Genomic DNA, 16,978 nt, shown 5'->3' with positions numbered 1-16,978 from the left:
AAATCTCTTGATCAGATGAATTTAAGTGTAGCCTAGACAGATAAAGAAGCACGGCAGAACGAGGCTGGCGGCTTTGTTTCTATCGCTTATTTCTTCATTTCACAAATACTCAAAGTTAACAATGAAGCGAGGCTCTTGTGAAAGTTCTCATTCCTCGTTCTCCCAGGATGCAGTAATTAAGTCAAAGAGGCCAGCGGGATATGTATCAGAACAAGGTGAAGGGTAAGGTAGACAAGAATACAAAACCCCAAACTTCTTTTTTCCCCTCCTCCTGTGTCCCTTTCAGACTGGTTTGGTTTTGTTTCCCTCCCATATTTCAGATCATCAAACTGACAAAGAGTATTGTTTAAATTAATAGCCACATAGTCTCCCAAAGTGCTATCTCATTGCCTTGGTTGGGGACGTGGGTTTGTCTACAGGTTGTGTTTTATGCCGCTGACAACCTTTCACCTTTTGAATCGGCACCTGCCGTTCTCAAGCACTCTTGGTCTAGCTGTAATTGTGCTTCAAACTGCAGCAACCTTCTCTTCATGTCTGTGTTGTCAACTCTGCTCTCTTGCCCCTGAAAACTTCATGCGACTCAAGCATTAAACATTTTAAAGAATACTATTTCTCATCTACATTCCTGATAAAGAAAACTGAGTGAGTCATTAAAACGCCACTAGCAAAAAAAAAAACAAAAAACGACTTGCTTTTCCCTTCAAAGCAGTATGGCCTATAAGTAAGTAGCTTGAGGACACTATGGTTCTATGGCTTTGATAAGCCGAAAGAAAGAAGCCTTGGGACAATACCCAAGAGTAGATGAACTTTTACCTAAGTAAAAAAGGAATCGGTTATTTGAAAAAATTCCATTTCATTTATTGTAACTGATTTCTTAAATATCTGGTGACTGGTAATTTGTCAGCTGTCATAATCATCAGTCCTATACTTTTATGCAGATTGAATGTTTAACTTGAAACAAGTAAGCCTCCATTCACTATTACATTTGGAGGTAAATTACTACAGGAAGACATCCCCCACTGTCCTTAACACTTCAATGAGATAGATGCCTGTCATGAATGTTTCCTCAATCTCACTTTAATAATCTGAGTCTAAAAAGTCATCTATGCCTCTGGATAGCCCAATTATGTGTTTTCAAGGGTGAAAAAAAAAAACCTGCTTTTTTTTTTTTAATACAGAAAATGCTTTCATCACCACAGGAAACGTGACGGGGCTGACTGTGTATGATGTTCCTGCTTTTCCAGAAGCTGACACTTGAAAAATCTTTTTATAAACCATTTCTTTCCCACTAAATATACCAGTCTGAAGGAAGGTGGCAGAATGAAGGAGATGAGGGCTAAAGAAAGCAAAGGGAAAAAAAAAACTGCAAAACAGGGACCCCAAAAGTAAGATGAAGGGACAGTAGTTAGGATTGCCGAAAACCACCTTACCTTTGTAGTCGCCCACTTCAGAAATTAACACCATTCATTCACAGCCCGGTAGCAATTTACAAGGCTAGCAAGTAACCCACAACATCTTCTCGGCCTCCCTCTTTTTGATGTAAAACCAAAATAAGGAGTGTCCAGCTACTCCCCACCGCGCTGCTTAAAGCAACAGGTCGTTTTAGGCTTAACTCCCAGGCTCTGGGGATTCCAGTTTGTCAGAATTTCTTAACCTTGGAAACCTGCAGAGAGAAAGTCTCAACCAGGACAACTCCCCGAGCCTCTGCCGCTCACTGTCCCAAGCTGCACATTCCAACGTGGGAAGCAGGAGCGAGAACCAGAAGGCAGCTCTCTGGGGCTCAATTCCCGGAGGGAACGAGAACGTGAAAGTGCGGCGATCCCACTGGTAGAACGGCGCCGGGTCCGCACCCCGGGGAGACCGGCGGCCCGGGCGCCCTGCTGCTCCGGCGCTGCGCACAGGGAGCGCTCAGCCGCTGGGCTCCGGGCTCTTCCCGGTTCCCTCCTCCCTCCTCCGGCTGCCCTCCCCCGCGGAGGCCATTCGCCTCACAGTAGCAAGGTTGTCTCCCGTCTACTCCCTTCCCTAAACTCACCAAACCAGATTTTTACTCCCCAACTTCCCGTAAATCTGCACTGAAATTTTATCCTGCTCGCTGAGCCTCCGCTGGCTAAAGGCCAGTGCAACATTCCTGTTGTTTTAGGAGCCCAGATACCTTTGCTGAAGGTTAAAAAATAAATCTGCCTTGTTGGGACAGATTTGGAGACTTCGCCAGACAGATTTCTCTCCCCGCTCAGAAAGTCACATCCATTTCAGACATCCAGAGATGACCCCAGAAGTGGCACCTGCGCCACCTGAGGACATCCGTCCGAATCAGACGGCCTGGTCCCTTTCGGGCTGTTCAGAGAAACCGAGCAGAACCATGTTTGAGGAATAAGGAACCTGCGGTTGAATCACGAGCCGATCAGCGCCACCCCACCCCCCGTCCTGCCCCCTATTAAAGATGTCGTTTAACCAGGTAGGATCAGCGCGAGCACCGCGGAGAGGCAGACGGAAGGGGGGACCTCCCGGAGTGTCCTTACCTGAAGCAGAGCACCGCTCGGACGGACGCAGGAAGGCACGTCACGCGGACCAAGTCCTGACCTTTGCCGGGGCCTTCGCAGCAGGGCCTGGGGCCTGGGCACTGCTTGTTCAGAAGTGGCTCATTTTAATGCGCTCTGCCGTAAAGTTACAGCTAGTTGTAGAAAGGGAACAACAACAAAAACAAAAAAACAAAACACTACATTTAAAAACAGCAGCTAAGCCCTCCCTTAACCTTCCCTGATCTCTGCGGAGTTGGTTCTAACCCCCTCCCCATCCTCATCCCAAAGAAGCCCGCAATCTGTGCCCCACCCCTTCGCGTTACCTGTTTACACAAGAGTTAAGGAGCTTCACGCATTTCAATAGAGCAGAGCGCTAAGCCTGTTTGTAGGCGCGTAATCGGCCAACAGGATCGAATTCTGTGACTAAACAAACTAGAAGAGGAAGCAGGCACCACCAGGAACCTAAAACGGAGTTGTGATTTCGGGTTGCAATGTCATTCAACTGAGAAAAAAAAAAACAGTACTGTTTCTCATTGGGCTATTTTAGTGAAGCACTAATTCAAAAAACGTTTTTTTTGCTGGTTAAATGAGTTAATACATGCAAAGAGCTTAGAACAGTGCCTGGCACAAGAGTTAGTTACTATTACTATTATTTGTATTTGTACTATGGCTTTTCTTCTGAAGAGGAGAGAAGGAGTGATCAGAGTTAGAAGTGGGCTCTAGACTCAGCAGTAGTAAGGCCATGAGCATTTTTTTTAAAAAAACCTCTCCCAGCCTCAGTTTCTGGAAGATTCCAATGATGAGATTTTTGCTAACAGTTTGCACTGTGGACAGTCTTGAATACAATGGTAAGAAAGTTCCTGTAAAGGAGCATCCAACTGATTTTCGTCTCACTTAAAAGTTGCAAAATTCACAAGTTATGTGGAAATAACTTGGCCTGTACATTCCATGAAGCTCACTAATACAAAGGAAACTCAGGACCCAGCAATCAACCCTAGATGTTTGCTTCATTTTTATTAGGATTTAAGCACTTGATTTTCTGTCTGTCCCTGGGATAGCTCCTTATCCTATTCAGTTAGAAGCCCATGCTACACAAATAATGATCATTGACATTTGAAAAACAGTGTGAAATACGGGGAAATGATTTTTAAACTCCTCATGAATATTGAAAAGTGATTATTGATAGTTAAAAATGTGATCAGTGCTGACAGGACACCCTTTTTCCTCCAATTAGCTTTATTTTTAAAGAAGAAATCCCTTTACATCAATGAGGTCCTTTGTACTTGGCCAACCACTTTCACCCACCTCATCTTATCTGACCTTACAAATCAATTCTAAGAACTACTTTACACCCATGTTGCAGATTAAGACACTAAGGTCAATTAAGTTCAAGATTTCATTTCATGATGAGGCTAGGACTAGTTTGCAGTTCATGTTAAATCTAAAAGCCGCATTTCCCACCCTTAGGGAAAATGATTCCTTAAAACTAGCCAAGAATTCTGAAATATTTTAGATCCCTTTGATTTTTTTATCTTCCCAATGGCAAGATTTAATTCAGATCAAATAAACATTTTCTGAGTTTTAGATTCATTCCTTGTCAATACTCACCAGAGTGAACTATCAACAACAGGCAGGTTCCAAGGTTCTCTCACCATATCTAAAGATTGACAATATCAGGCATCAACGAGAGCTCCACAATTTTAAGACAAGTTACAAAAACTCCAGTTCTACATGAGCCTTTCTCTTCTTTTCCAGAAGTATCTGGATTGTGGCCTTATAAGCTTCTCACTGTCAGGGACCCTCTGAGTTAAAGAATTCAAGAGGGGACATTCTTAGGCTCACAGATTTTTCCACCTCTGAACAGGTTTTTCCATAGGAAGCACTAGGGAATAATGACCAAGAATTATAAAATAAGTTTGAAAAGTATAAAGGTTAGTGACTCCAGGTGAACTGGAGCTGGAATCAGGGAAAGATGGCCCTTGAGGAGGCCTAGCTCCTTGGAAACAAGTCCTTATGGCCGTTCTGAGTTGGTTACTTTCTCTCAAATATTGCCTGTAACTTCTGCTCCTTCTTTCTCAGTTTTGCTCAGGCAACTTATTAAATAAATAAGTATAGTTTTTGTTGCAAACTGCTTCCCACTGCCCTCCCCAGGAACATGGCATAAATAAAACAGATTTATTTTTTTCAAAGTGGAAGGCTATGGCAAAAGTAATGTGAGCTTTCATTATTTCTTTTTTGTGGCTTATTATTTTTAGTAGGAGAAGTAGTATTGGGCAAACCCTATGCTCGTGGGGCATTTCAGGTGTGCAATCCCTTCCTTTTGCTTTCTGCTTCCTTCTTCCCCTTCTCCCAAGAGGCAATGTGCTAGAATAAATACAAATAGCATGGAGATTGGCTTCTCACAGATTTGAGTTTGAATCTCAACTTTACTTCTTATCTACGTGAAGCTGGGCAAATTGCTTAACTGCTCTTAGCTTCAGTTTCTTCATCTATAAAATAATAACAACGATTTGTTATTGGATTTCTATAAGAGTTAAATGAGAGGTGAAATCTTAGCACAATTCCTAACACATAGAAGGTATTCAAATAATAGTATTTCCTTTTGTACTGGGAAAACACCTACTCCATGGTTCACAAAGAATTGTCTTTCCCATATTTAAATCTTAGATCAAATAACACTATTCTAAGACACCCTTATCAATAGAAGTAACCCTCAGACCATTGTAAAGACCCAAAGTATACTAATAATAATCAATCATCTACATAGCATTTTCAGTGAGATTTATTATGTTTGATTATCACATCTGGGTGAGGTAAATATGGGTAAAGCACAAATCATTTGCGTTGCCCTATGGCTCAGAATAGTATTGCTAGTAAGAAGCAGAGCCACGTTTTGTACTGCTTGTTACTATGTCCTGCTACTAGAACTGTGATTACTATACCCAGTGAGGGAACAGAATCCAGGAGTTCCAAAAGATTATTTTAGCTCATATTAAGCCAGGAGATTCTGGCCCGTTTCTGGACATTTCTCATTTTGGAGTCATGGAAACCCACAAAGAACACCATCAAAGATCTGTGCCCCAGGAGAGAGTGATGTGCTGACCCTGCAGAGTACACTTCCAGTTCTAGGACAAACAGAAGGCCAGCAACGTAAAGAGTTTGGGTTTGATGTCAGCAAGACTGAAGTTTATATCCTGGCAGTTGTGGGGTCATGGGCAAGTGACATAAGTCTTTCTAAGACTCAGTGCGCTGCCAATGGCAAGGCCTAACTGTAAGGTCATCATGATGATCAAGTAAGATGATATACATAAAAGCACAGTGCTCCACACACTATGTTTTCAATGCATGTTAGTTATTTTTCTTAAAGACCACAAAGAACATGTACTATTGTACATGTGAGGCCTAAATGAGGCAGGTAATAAATACATGCAGAGGGCTTAAAACAATGCCTGGCACATAGGAATACTGTTTAACAGTTTGCTATTATTACTCTGTATAACAATTTCTTGTGATTGTGGTGAGGTCATGGTAAGCAATTGACTATTTGGGGGAAGGGAGCTTTTGTTATTTATTTCTTATGAGAGCCGACATTTTAGGTATTGTCTTACAGTTGGATAAAGAATAATATCTTCTCAATGATTTTATTTTGTACTTGTTTCCCTTATCTCCCCTAATTTTACCTGAAACAGAAAAATTATTGTAGAATTGGATAGCTACGTGCAAAAGAATGAAACTGGACTGCTATCTGTCACCATGTACCAAAACTAATTCAAAATAGATCAAAGACTTAAGCATAAGACCTGACACAATAAACTGCATTGAAGAAAACATAGGTACTAAACTTATGGACCTTGGGTTCAAAGAGCATTTTATGAATTTGACTCCAAAGGCAATGGAAGTAAAAACTAAAATAAACAAATGGGATTATATGAAACTGAAAAGCTTCTGCACAGCAAAAGAAACTATTGACAAAATAATGAGGCAACCAACTGAATGGGAGAAGATTTTCGCAAACAGTTCCTCTGATAAGGGGCTAATATCCAAAATATACAAGGAACTCATGAAACTCAACAACAAAAAAACAAACAACCCAATTGAAAAATGGACAGAGGACCTGAAGAGACATTTCTCCAAAGAGGATATACAAATGGCAAATAGACATATGAAAAAATGCTCAACATCGCTAATCATCAGAGAAATGCAAATGGAAACCACAATGAGATATCACCTCACCCCAGTCAGAATGGCTTTCATCAACAAAACAAATAGTAACAAGTGTTGGAGAGGCTGTGGAGAAAAAGGAACTCTCATACACTGTTGGTGGGAATGCAGACTGGTGCAGCCGCTATGGAAGGCAGTGTGGAGGTTCCTCAAGAAATTACGAATAGAATTACCATATGATCCAGCAATCCCTCTCCTGGGTATCTACCCCAAAAATATAATAGCATTTCTCTATAGAGACACGTGTACGCCAATGTTCATTGCAGCTTTGTTTACGGTGGCCAAGACATGGAAACAACCAAAATGTCCTTCGATAGATGAATGGATAAAGAAGTTGTGGTACATATACACAATGGAATACTATTCGGCGTTAAGGAAAGATGATATAGGAGCATTTGTGACAATATGGATGGATCTCGAGAGAATAATGCTAAGTGAAATAAGTCAGACAGAAAAAGCAGAGAACCCTATGATTTCACTGATATGTGGTATATAAACCAAAAAGAACAAGACAAACAAATGAGAAACAAAAACTCATAGACACAGACAATAATTTAGTGGTTACCAGAGGGTAAGGGGGTGGGGGGTGGGTGATGAGGGTAAAGGGGATCAAATATATGGTGATGGAAGGAGAACTGACTCTGGGTGGTGAACACACAATGGGATTTATAGACGATGTAATACAGAATTGTACACCTGAAATCTATGTAAATTTACTAACAATTGTCACCCCAATAAAATTAATTAAAAAAAAAAAAAAGAAAAGAAAAATTATTGTTAGGTGGGATAAAATCACTGACCCAAACCCCAACTTTCTATCGAATCTGCTGATATTTTTCCCAACAGAAATTATTCAGAAAATAAACCTATTGGAATCTGGATCATGGAACTTGACCCAAAGAGCTCGCTCAACCTCACTGTTTCTACAGCCTCTCCTTCCCTAACCTGGTGGCCACTCACTACGCATAGAAGCCTTTTAAAAATATATTTTGTTTTTAATTTTTATGTTACATCCACACTGGATCTACTGTGTGCAAATTTAAGACAAGTTATTCCTAGGTACACTTTAATCCAAGGGATTTAGCCCAGCACCTAACCTTAGAATGCAGTCATCAACCCACAGTCAAAGGCTGAGGCAGGGCCGTTCAGAAGTCGGGTAGAAGGGCGTCTGGGTTTGTGGTTTCCATGCCGCACCATAGGAGGGCCCCTGAGTGAATTTTAAAAATGTACTGAGTTCACAGAAAAGGGAATTAAATATAGCAGGGGTTCACTCCAGACATTAATCTTGGACGCCAAATCCTTCCTTTGGAGAAAGGCCTTCGATACAAGGAGTCCCTTGACCTTGTTGTTCCTGCGCAAATAGCTCTGCCAAAGCCCGCCTGCTAAGTAAGGCTGACGGCTTTCCCCCCTGTACATGCCCACGAGGATGGAAGGAGCACTAATGTAAATTACAGGCCCTCCGAGGCCCACTCGAGATCAAGAAATTCTTTTGTTATGGCAACAAATGCTGTTAATTCCTTTATATCCCTTTAAGACTTATTCCTCCACCGGAGGAGATTTCCAGATTTCTTTTGATTTTGTAATGGAAAACAGCCTCACATAAGGAGCTCAATCATTCAACAATAACTTATCTGAAAAGATTGTCAACGTGAAATTACTAACATTTATTAAGTGCCTCCTAGAGTATGTAACACAGACCCTTGTGTTAAGTACTTTACATGTATTTTAATTCTCACAACAACCCCGGGAGATAGAGACTGTTGTTACACCCATTCTGTAGATGAAGAGACCAACACATGGTGTAGTTAAGTGACACTGTTGAAGTCTCACAACTAGAAAGTGGCAGAGCTGGGGTTTAACCCAGGTCAGGCTCCAGAGCCCGTGATCCTAACCACAGCAGTCTGTGGCCTAGCAAAACATTCTATGCATGGCTGTGATTATATTACATATGGGTGCGTGTATTCTAGTGACAGTAGTGCCAGCAGAAAGACAGTGCCTGGCACAAGGTAAACACTCAGTAAGTATTTGTTGAATGAATGAGAAAATGTGGATATGCATTTAAATGTTATGATCTCAATATTTCGAAGTGAGTGTCAAAGGAGGTAGGGTTTAACTCATCTAGAACCTGAGGTTTAGAGTCACATTGAGAATGAATACAAGTGTGTTTGCAAAAATATTGTTAAGGTGTTAATCTGATATGTACTATTGGAGATTAGTATTTTATAGGACAGAGTGAATTGCAGTGTGGCCACATAGATTGACCATAAAATGCACATAAAAATAATGTCAATATTCTCATCTTTGCTTCTATTAGTTCTCTGCTTGGAATACCCTTGTATATAGCACCCATCCATCTATCGTCAGTTATAAACATAGCAGTTAAGCACACAGTCTGGATGGGGGGGCCGGATGGCTCCGTTGGTTAGAGCACAAGCTCTCAACAAGGTTGCCAGTTCAATTCCCACATGGGATGGTGGGCTGCGCCTCCTGCAACTAAGATTGAAAACGGCGACTGGACTTGGAGCTGAGCTGTGCCCTCCACAACTAGATTGAAGGACAACGATTTGGAGCAGATGGGCCCTGGAGAAACACACTGTTCCCCAATATTCCCAAATAAAAAACAAAAGTTCTATTAAAAAAAAAGAACACAGTCTTGAGCCAGATACTTGAGTTTGAATCCCTTGAGTTTGAATCCTGTCTCTGCCACTTACTGTGTGACTACAGGCAAACAACTTGATCACCAGGATCTTTAGACTCTTCATTAGTACCCAACTCATTATGTGTGTTAGGCATTGGGTGTGTTAGGAAGATTCCGTGTGCCACTGTAAGTGGGATCTGAGAATAACACCAGACTGTTATAAAGCTTCCTGTAAGTATTTACTGTTACAACTATTCATCCAACTGCCCATCCATTGTTTTATCGAACAAATATTTGTCAAGGATCTATTATGTGTCAGGTTCTGTGCATCATGCTGAATATAGAAAAATAAATTAGATATGGTCCCTGTCTCCAAGAAACTCACATTCTATGGCAATCTGTGAGCAACCAGCCAATGGCCTTGCAGTGTATAAGCCCAGGAAGTTAGTGGCAGTCTAGCATAGACTTAAGGGGTCAATCTAGAGAAGATGATGTCACAACTGAGAGGGGTAAAGGCTGCCTGGGAGTTAGCCAGATAAAGAAGATGAGAAGTATATTTCAGGAGAGTGAAAAATCACCAAGGAACAAAAGAAAGGAATTCAGGGGTGTGAAGGCAAGGAGTTCTCTCTATGGCTAGAGGGTTGGATGTCAGTGGCAGAGATGAAACTGAGAGCTAAAGAGGGCCAATTCATGATGACAATTATTTGTTATGCCAGGGAGTTCAGAAGGATTTTAAATAGGGAGTGCTGAGATTAGGGTGGCATATCTATTAGAGTCTAAGGTAGTGTCCAAGTAGGTAGAGAAGAGAAGATTCAGGACGCATAGAGGGGGTAGGAGTCTGGGGCTTCGTGACTCATCAGACAATGGGGGTGAGACAAGAGACATGAGCAGATCTAGAGTCGAGATAATTCATTCCATAAACATTTATTGAATACCTACTATGTACCAAGCACTGTTCTAGACCTTGGAAAAACAACAATGAACAAAACAAGCACACACCCTGTCCTCATGTAGCTTATATTCCAGTTGGGGATACAGAAGAAACAAAACAAAACAAGTAAGTAAAATATACAGCATTTCTGATGATGGCAAATACTAATAAGAAAAATAAAGCAGGGAAGGAAGAGAACAGAAAAATAAAGTAGAGAAGACAAGTAAAGCTTAGGTGGAGTGCTGTATTTCAAAGGTGGTTAGAAAAGACCTCTCGGAGAAGGTGACATTGAGAGGGAATGCAGGTGATGAGAAACAGAGCACTTTGGACACGCAGTTTACTCCAGACAGAGCAAGGGTGTTGTTGGCATATTCAAGAACAGCCAAGCAGGTCTGTGTAGCTGGAGTGGAGGGAAGGAAGGACAGAGTGATAGGAAATGAGTTAGTAAGATAATGGAACCCGATTGTACACAGCCTCAGAGGCCATTGTAAGAACTATGGCTTTTGCTCTGACGGCATGTAAAGCCACTGAATAGAGGAGTAAGCAGATCTGACTCCAGTTTTAACAAGGTCCCTCTGAATGCTGTTAACACACTGCAAGGGCATCAGAGCAACAGCAGAGAGACCAGTGAGGTCATGGTAATAAGGTATGAGTCCAGCTTTGAACTCCTTGAATCTGAGGTGCCGGTGGGGACACCCGTGCAGACAGGCCAGATAAGCAGTTAATTAATTCATTGGGTGCACCTGGCAGGCATGAGAATGTCCCATACACAGAAACAGCTTTGGTGTCTTGACAACAATTTGGTGTTGCTTGAAACCCTGAGTCACCCAGCGTGTGGGAGAACAAGAACAGAAGAGGACTGGAGAGAGAGGTACTCTGTCAGGGAGACACGACCATGACGAAGGAAGGCTGAGATGAAACTTTTAGTCTAGGAATGAATGAGATTCTAGAAGGAAGGCATGTTCACAAAGTCAAGTGAGGCACAGTGTTCAGTAACTAAGACAGCGACTGAAAACTATCATTTTTCTTTAGCAACTAGGAGATAACTGGTGACGTTGACATGGGTGATTTCAGTGGATTGGGAAAGCAGAGCAGTGAATGGGGGGTGAAGGAGTGAAGATAATAAGTGTAGACAACCTTCTCAAATAACTGGGCTTCAAATGAAGACCAGTGATAAGATAATGGCTAAAGGAGCAAAGGAAAGCTTGCTTTTTGAGAAGAGAAAGACCTCGGGATGTCTACAAGCTGATGAGAAAAGCTAGTCAGGTGGAACTTGGGGTCCTAGACACACAGGATAATTCATTCGTTAATTTATTCACTTGTTCAACAAATGTTTATTGAGTATCTACCATGAGTCACTCACCAGAGATACACAGATGAATAGAAACATGGTCCACTCCCTGATGCTGGAAAGACAGACACATATATAACTATATGTAATATAAAGTGAGGAGTGCAATAGAGATGTGTGCAAAATGCCAAAATGAACCCATTAATTCTGCCTCTGTGGAAGAGGGCGAAAGTAAAGGAAACTTCCTAGAAATTCAAACATTTGAACAGGGAATTGAAAATGAGAAAATGAAGGGTAGTAGAGCATTTTAGTCAGGGGAACTTCATGAACAACAGCGGCAGGATGTGGGGGAGGGGACGGGGGAAGCATTTAGCATCTGGTGGGACTGAAGCCTAGGGGTGTGGTGAAGTGGCAGGATTTGCAGCTGGTCACGTGGGTTTCGGCCAGATGGTTAAGAGACGTGAAAGGAGAATGGTCCCTCTTCTCATGAGTGATCCAATTTGAGGCAGAAAGTGACATTGCCACGGGGTGTTTTAGAAAGAAAACTCAAGCTCAGAACAAGAGAACTTGGGAGCAGAGACTAGTTACGAGGAAACTGCAGTGGTTCAGGTAAGGTATGACAAGGTCTATAGGGCAGTGGCTGTTCAAGAGATGTTGAATGCGGTAGCTACTGTGGATGATTGCATTCCATTCTCCTTCCCATGTGTCTTCATGTACTGACAGGCTGGAAAGTTAAAGATGACATTTCCTAGACTCCTATGCATTTCGAGTTCCAAATGTATGTGTAGTGTGAGTTCTGACAAACAGATCCATTTGTGCAAGATTTAGAAGGCAAACGTGAGGAAGAGGCCAGGTTTCTCGCTTTTTCTGCTGCTTCTTCCAGTGAGCACAGCCATCAACACCTGGAGTGTCCCAGTGGCACCCCAGAGTGCTGCTCTAAGCTTTGTGGGTAAAGCACAGACAGAGTCCAGGGCACCGATAATTTTGCTGGTGTGAATCTAGCAGCCAGAGCTTGGCTCTGTTGCAAATGTGGTTGTGGTGGCTTTCTGATCCAAGACTGCAAAAAAAATGTATGTCCTTGAACTCAATAGTTTCAGGGGTGCTTTCCCGCTTCCCCATTTTCCTGATGGTGGCTGGCAGGCCAGCTCTGCACTGTTCACTATAGAAGTCACACCTTGCAGTCCAGCCAAGGGCCGACTCTTCCAACAATTAATTAACAAGCACCTAATTGTATATATTCAAACACTTGCTATTTAAAACAGCTAGAGTGATTTCTATATACTGCATTTGAACTCTGCTTGATATGTTGAATAAATAGAACTGAGAGAATCCAATGCCAATTGAATGTAGTAAGAAAGGAGGAGGTGGCAGTGAGGAGAAAAAAAGAGAGGAGGCAAGTAAAGAGAGGTTTCTAGCTTCATTTGGCCATCAGTCAAAAGAGGGATTTGTAGAAAGGGCTAGAGATTTGCTGGTAGGAAAGCAGGGCATCTCATGAGTTGGTTGGAACAAATTCTGTACAGCATCCAGGCAGTTGAAATTGGGTCATTACTGACTAATAGGGGAGCAGAAGGAGATTTGGTTCCAGAATGTAAGTGGCATTTTTACTGCAATACATCACTGACCCACACCTTCAAGTTTAACTCCTGCAGAACAGGTCATGAAATAGCAATGGTGGAATTAGTGAGTCTTACATCTTTACCTGTCTGTCCCTAGCAAGAGTTTTCCCCTTGTATCTTACAATTCAGAAAGCTAGGTAGTGTCTCCTTCTTTAACTTCAGGAAGACAAGTAAACTTTTTTCTTTTTAGAATGGTCAGTACCAGTCTAGTCTACCAGCACCTTTCTTCAGAGCCTAATTAACACAGTACTGCTCAAATAAAATCACATTCTAACCTCAGCCGATTACTTGGGCAGTGACCAGTCAGTGCTCCAGTGACCCATAGGTCTCCTCCACTCAAAAATACTGTGTTTCATTCTGGTTATTACAACAAACTTGTTAAAGTAGTATGGTCTTCTTTTTCTTTATTCTTCCTTTTTTTTTTTTAACAGCTGATTCCATTTATCGTTAGCACAGTGACCATGTTTCCAAGGTCGCAGGCAGTAGAAAAGTCAATGGATCTCAGTTTAGCTCCTCTGAACTCTTTGGACAAATAACAGCCTGACACTGCAAACTTGAGATGGGATCATACAAGTGTTTTCTGTTTTTATAATAAAATTCAGGGATTTACACAATTGTCATTAAGTGTAAGCCTATGTGAATACATTTCTTAATGGCCATGAGGATTGGAAGCAGGAGATAGAGTATAAGCTTTCACAATCTGTTATAAATATTAGCAGCCATTTATATATATATATGGTCCCTTAGTAAGACTTCAAAATGCATGTTGTTGTTTTTTGTTGAGAGCCCACTGGCCCATGTGGGAATCGAACTGGTAGCCTTCGGAGTTAGGAGCATGGAGCTCTAACCCCCTGAGCCATCGGGCTGGCCCAACTTCAAAATGCATTGAAACATGCTTTTATTGCAGCATTAGTGACATTCAGTTATAGTTAATTAAATGTAAATACTTTTGCTCAGCTGGATTATGAGCCCCCTCTTGGTATAGACATTGTCCTGTGGAGCTGTGTTTTTTCACGTCCAAGCAGAGGTATGTCCACATGGTGGGCACTCAGAGAATGCATGATGAGTAACTGATGAAAGTTACTAACTGGGTCAAGGGTCAGTGTTTTATAGTATTGGCTCTACTTCAGTGTCCTCAGCTATGAGATGAGTTTCCAGGTCATAAGTTCTATTATTTCTTTGAAAGCCTTACCCATACAATTTTTTGATTCCTAATGGAAAAAGATAAAGAATTTCCTTTCCTACAAAGTTTGAAGTAGAGCTGTTTAATGTGGACAACTTGGTCGTGCCCACAGCAGGGGGATGGAGTGAATGACTCTAGAGGTTCTTTATGGGCTCTGTGATGTTGGGATCCTATTAATTCTCCTCTACCTTGAGATCTGGGTCAGGATCACTGGGTGTGAAGCCCCATTCCAGAAATGATTTTGGCTACTGAATTGTTTCTATTTTCCTCTTGTTTATCATCAGGATATTTCCCCTTTCTGTGGGGATTTTCTGGAAAGGTCATATAGCTAGCCACGTCAGAAAACTATCCTCTTGTTGAATGACAATGATAGCCTCTTTTTCTGGTTGGCAACCAGAAGCAACTGCTGTCTCAACGAAGCAGAAACAGGGGGCGAGGCCACTTAGTTGGCCAAGGCCAGAGGGAAAGTCCAGCTTCCTATGATGACTTTGGGACTGTGGCAAAAGACCTTTCATGGAAGTGACAATTAGGCAAAGTGCCACCAAGGTCTTAGCGGGGAAGAAACATCTTCTGTGACCAGCTCTGAGCTTGCAAGGGAAGGAGTTCCAAAATACTTTGCAGCATCCCTTCAGCACCACCTCTCCAGTCCACTTCCAAAATACGTGAAATAATACAGTGCTCTTTAGAATCAAGGATGATCCTGCCATAAGCATAGTAAAGAGCTCTGCGTAGAGCTATGATTATAAACCAACCTAGTCATTCATCAATCACATACTCTGTGAGTCCCTGCCATGGGCTAGACCCTGAGCTTAGGTACTGGGCTCAGGACGGTGCATGAATTCATAATCTCTAAAGTGATGGCCTGGGTGGGTCTGTACAGACATGCAGGACTAATCATTAGAACAGCACAAAGGCGCTGCTCTGCATGGGAGTACAGACAAGGGAACAACCGAGGCCTGTCCCCAGAAGGACTGACGATCCAACTGTGCCGTGCGCTGGCAGGGCCAGTGTCTTTGTGTCCCTCTGCCTTCCGATCTCACAACCTGTCCTGCTCATGGGACACCTGGCTCATTTGACCAGAACTCTCTGCAGTCCCTCCGTGGCTCCCATCCGCTGTTGACTAAAGACCCAACCCCTCAGCAAGGCACACAATTTCACTCCCACTTTCCTTTTCCGTTTTATCTCTTGCCACTTCCCTGAACAGTCCGTCATTCGTGCTGCTCTTTTCATGTCTCAGTGCCTTCGGTCTGAGATTGAGCTCTAATTGCCACAATGTCAACTGTCTGAGAACACATCCTTCCATTCCTTGTTGTACCCTCACTCCCCTACTGCTGCTTCCTGGGATCATCTCCCAGAATAACTATTACATTCAGGTCCTTGTCTACTTGGATCTACTTCTAGAGGGATCCAAACCAAACAGCCTCTTCTGTCTCCCCAACTCTGGCCCTTATGCCATTTGTCTCCAGTCGGCTGAGCAGCTTATTCTTGAAGGCTCTGCTGGTCAGTTACCTCCTCTGTGCTGCCATTTACCATCCACCAAACTCCACCATTCACAGTGTGAGGGGCTCCTTCCCCTGAGATCCTTGGCTCGTCACACAGCCCTCTCTTATGTGCATCGCACGGCACTGAAATTAGGTGTAGATATATTTGACTTTGCCCATCAGGAACTATGACTGACTCATCTTTGTTAACCAAGGCCCTAGTAGAGTGCCTTGTACAGACTACATGCCTATTAAATATTTGATGAATGACCCTTCTGCTGTGGTTTCCTGGCTATAACCTTGTGTGCACAGCAAGAAGTTGGAAGCCATGGTCCTGACCCAGTACTTCTGGACCAAGGGGAATTATTGTGCCTTGAGAAGAGGTTAGGAAACCTCTCCTTTCCCCTCCACCAGGACTAACTGCTGGCAATCTGACTGCAAAGAAGGGGCTCCCTTTCAATGCAGGAAAGGGCTCTAAGCAGACTGGCCCAGGCCATTGGGAACCAATGGAGTACATTCCAAGGGTGTGAAAAAACAGTGACCGAGGCCTAACGACTGGTGCAGTGGCTACATGAAAATTGCTACTTGAGTAGCCTGGAGCTACTCAAAGATGCTGTCAGTCTCTAAGAAAGCTGCCATCGTGGTAGTTTTTATCACAGGGTGAAAACCAGCTCTGCAGTAAGCTGAGGACTGAATAAAAAGCACACAAGGAGATGTAATCCAGAAGAGGAATCCAAAACTGTTGGTTAAGCAGGCAGCTGGTCTTTTGGGGAGGCTGGTTTCAACGGACTTTCTGTGCTTTGCTTGCAGTGTTATTTTAAAACCTCACTGCCAAGGAAGACCTGACCCTCTGAAGAATCAGGACTAGCAGGGATGGAAGGTGCAGGCTGATCTCCTGCCACATCAGACTTCAAACAAACAAACAGAAACACAAATTCCAGAGCCACGAGAAGGAAACTTGGTCTTCCCTGCTGAGCAGAAATGGAGATGAACTAAACAGCCTGCAGAGTAAGAAATGGGAGTTGGCAAAGGAAAATGACCCTGTGTTCCATCCACCATGTTAGTGGAAATCAGGAAAGAACCAAAGATGATTTGAAG

At 42.6% G+C, this 16,978-nt stretch overlaps 1 protein-coding gene across 9 annotated transcripts in view; it reads right to left on the bottom strand.

Moving 5' to 3' along the window:
* RBM47 (RNA binding motif protein 47) overlaps positions 1-2,840 on the bottom strand; it is a 147,884-nt gene extending 145,044 nt beyond the window's left edge. For 3 of the 9 annotated variants that reach the window (XM_081054936.1, XM_081054924.1, XM_081054930.1), the window contains exon 1: positions 2,520-2,803. The gene's annotated coding sequence lies outside the window, so the exon portion shown is untranslated. Of the gene's footprint in view, positions 1-1,430; positions 1,996-2,152; positions 2,329-2,519 lie in introns of those variants that run through there. The other 6 variants (XM_081054935.1, XM_081054939.1, XM_081054933.1 and 3 more) reach the window with 6 other exon arrangements.
* Positions 2,841-16,978: the final 14,138 nt, after the last annotated feature.

The sequence above is a fragment of the Rhinolophus hipposideros genome (genome assembly GCF_964194185.1).
Source record: "Rhinolophus hipposideros genome assembly, chromosome: 1".
Lineage (NCBI taxonomy): Eukaryota > Metazoa > Chordata > Mammalia > Chiroptera > Rhinolophidae > Rhinolophus > Rhinolophus hipposideros.
Note: the sequence above shows the minus strand (reverse complement) of the source record. Positions and strands in the feature narration are given on the sequence as shown.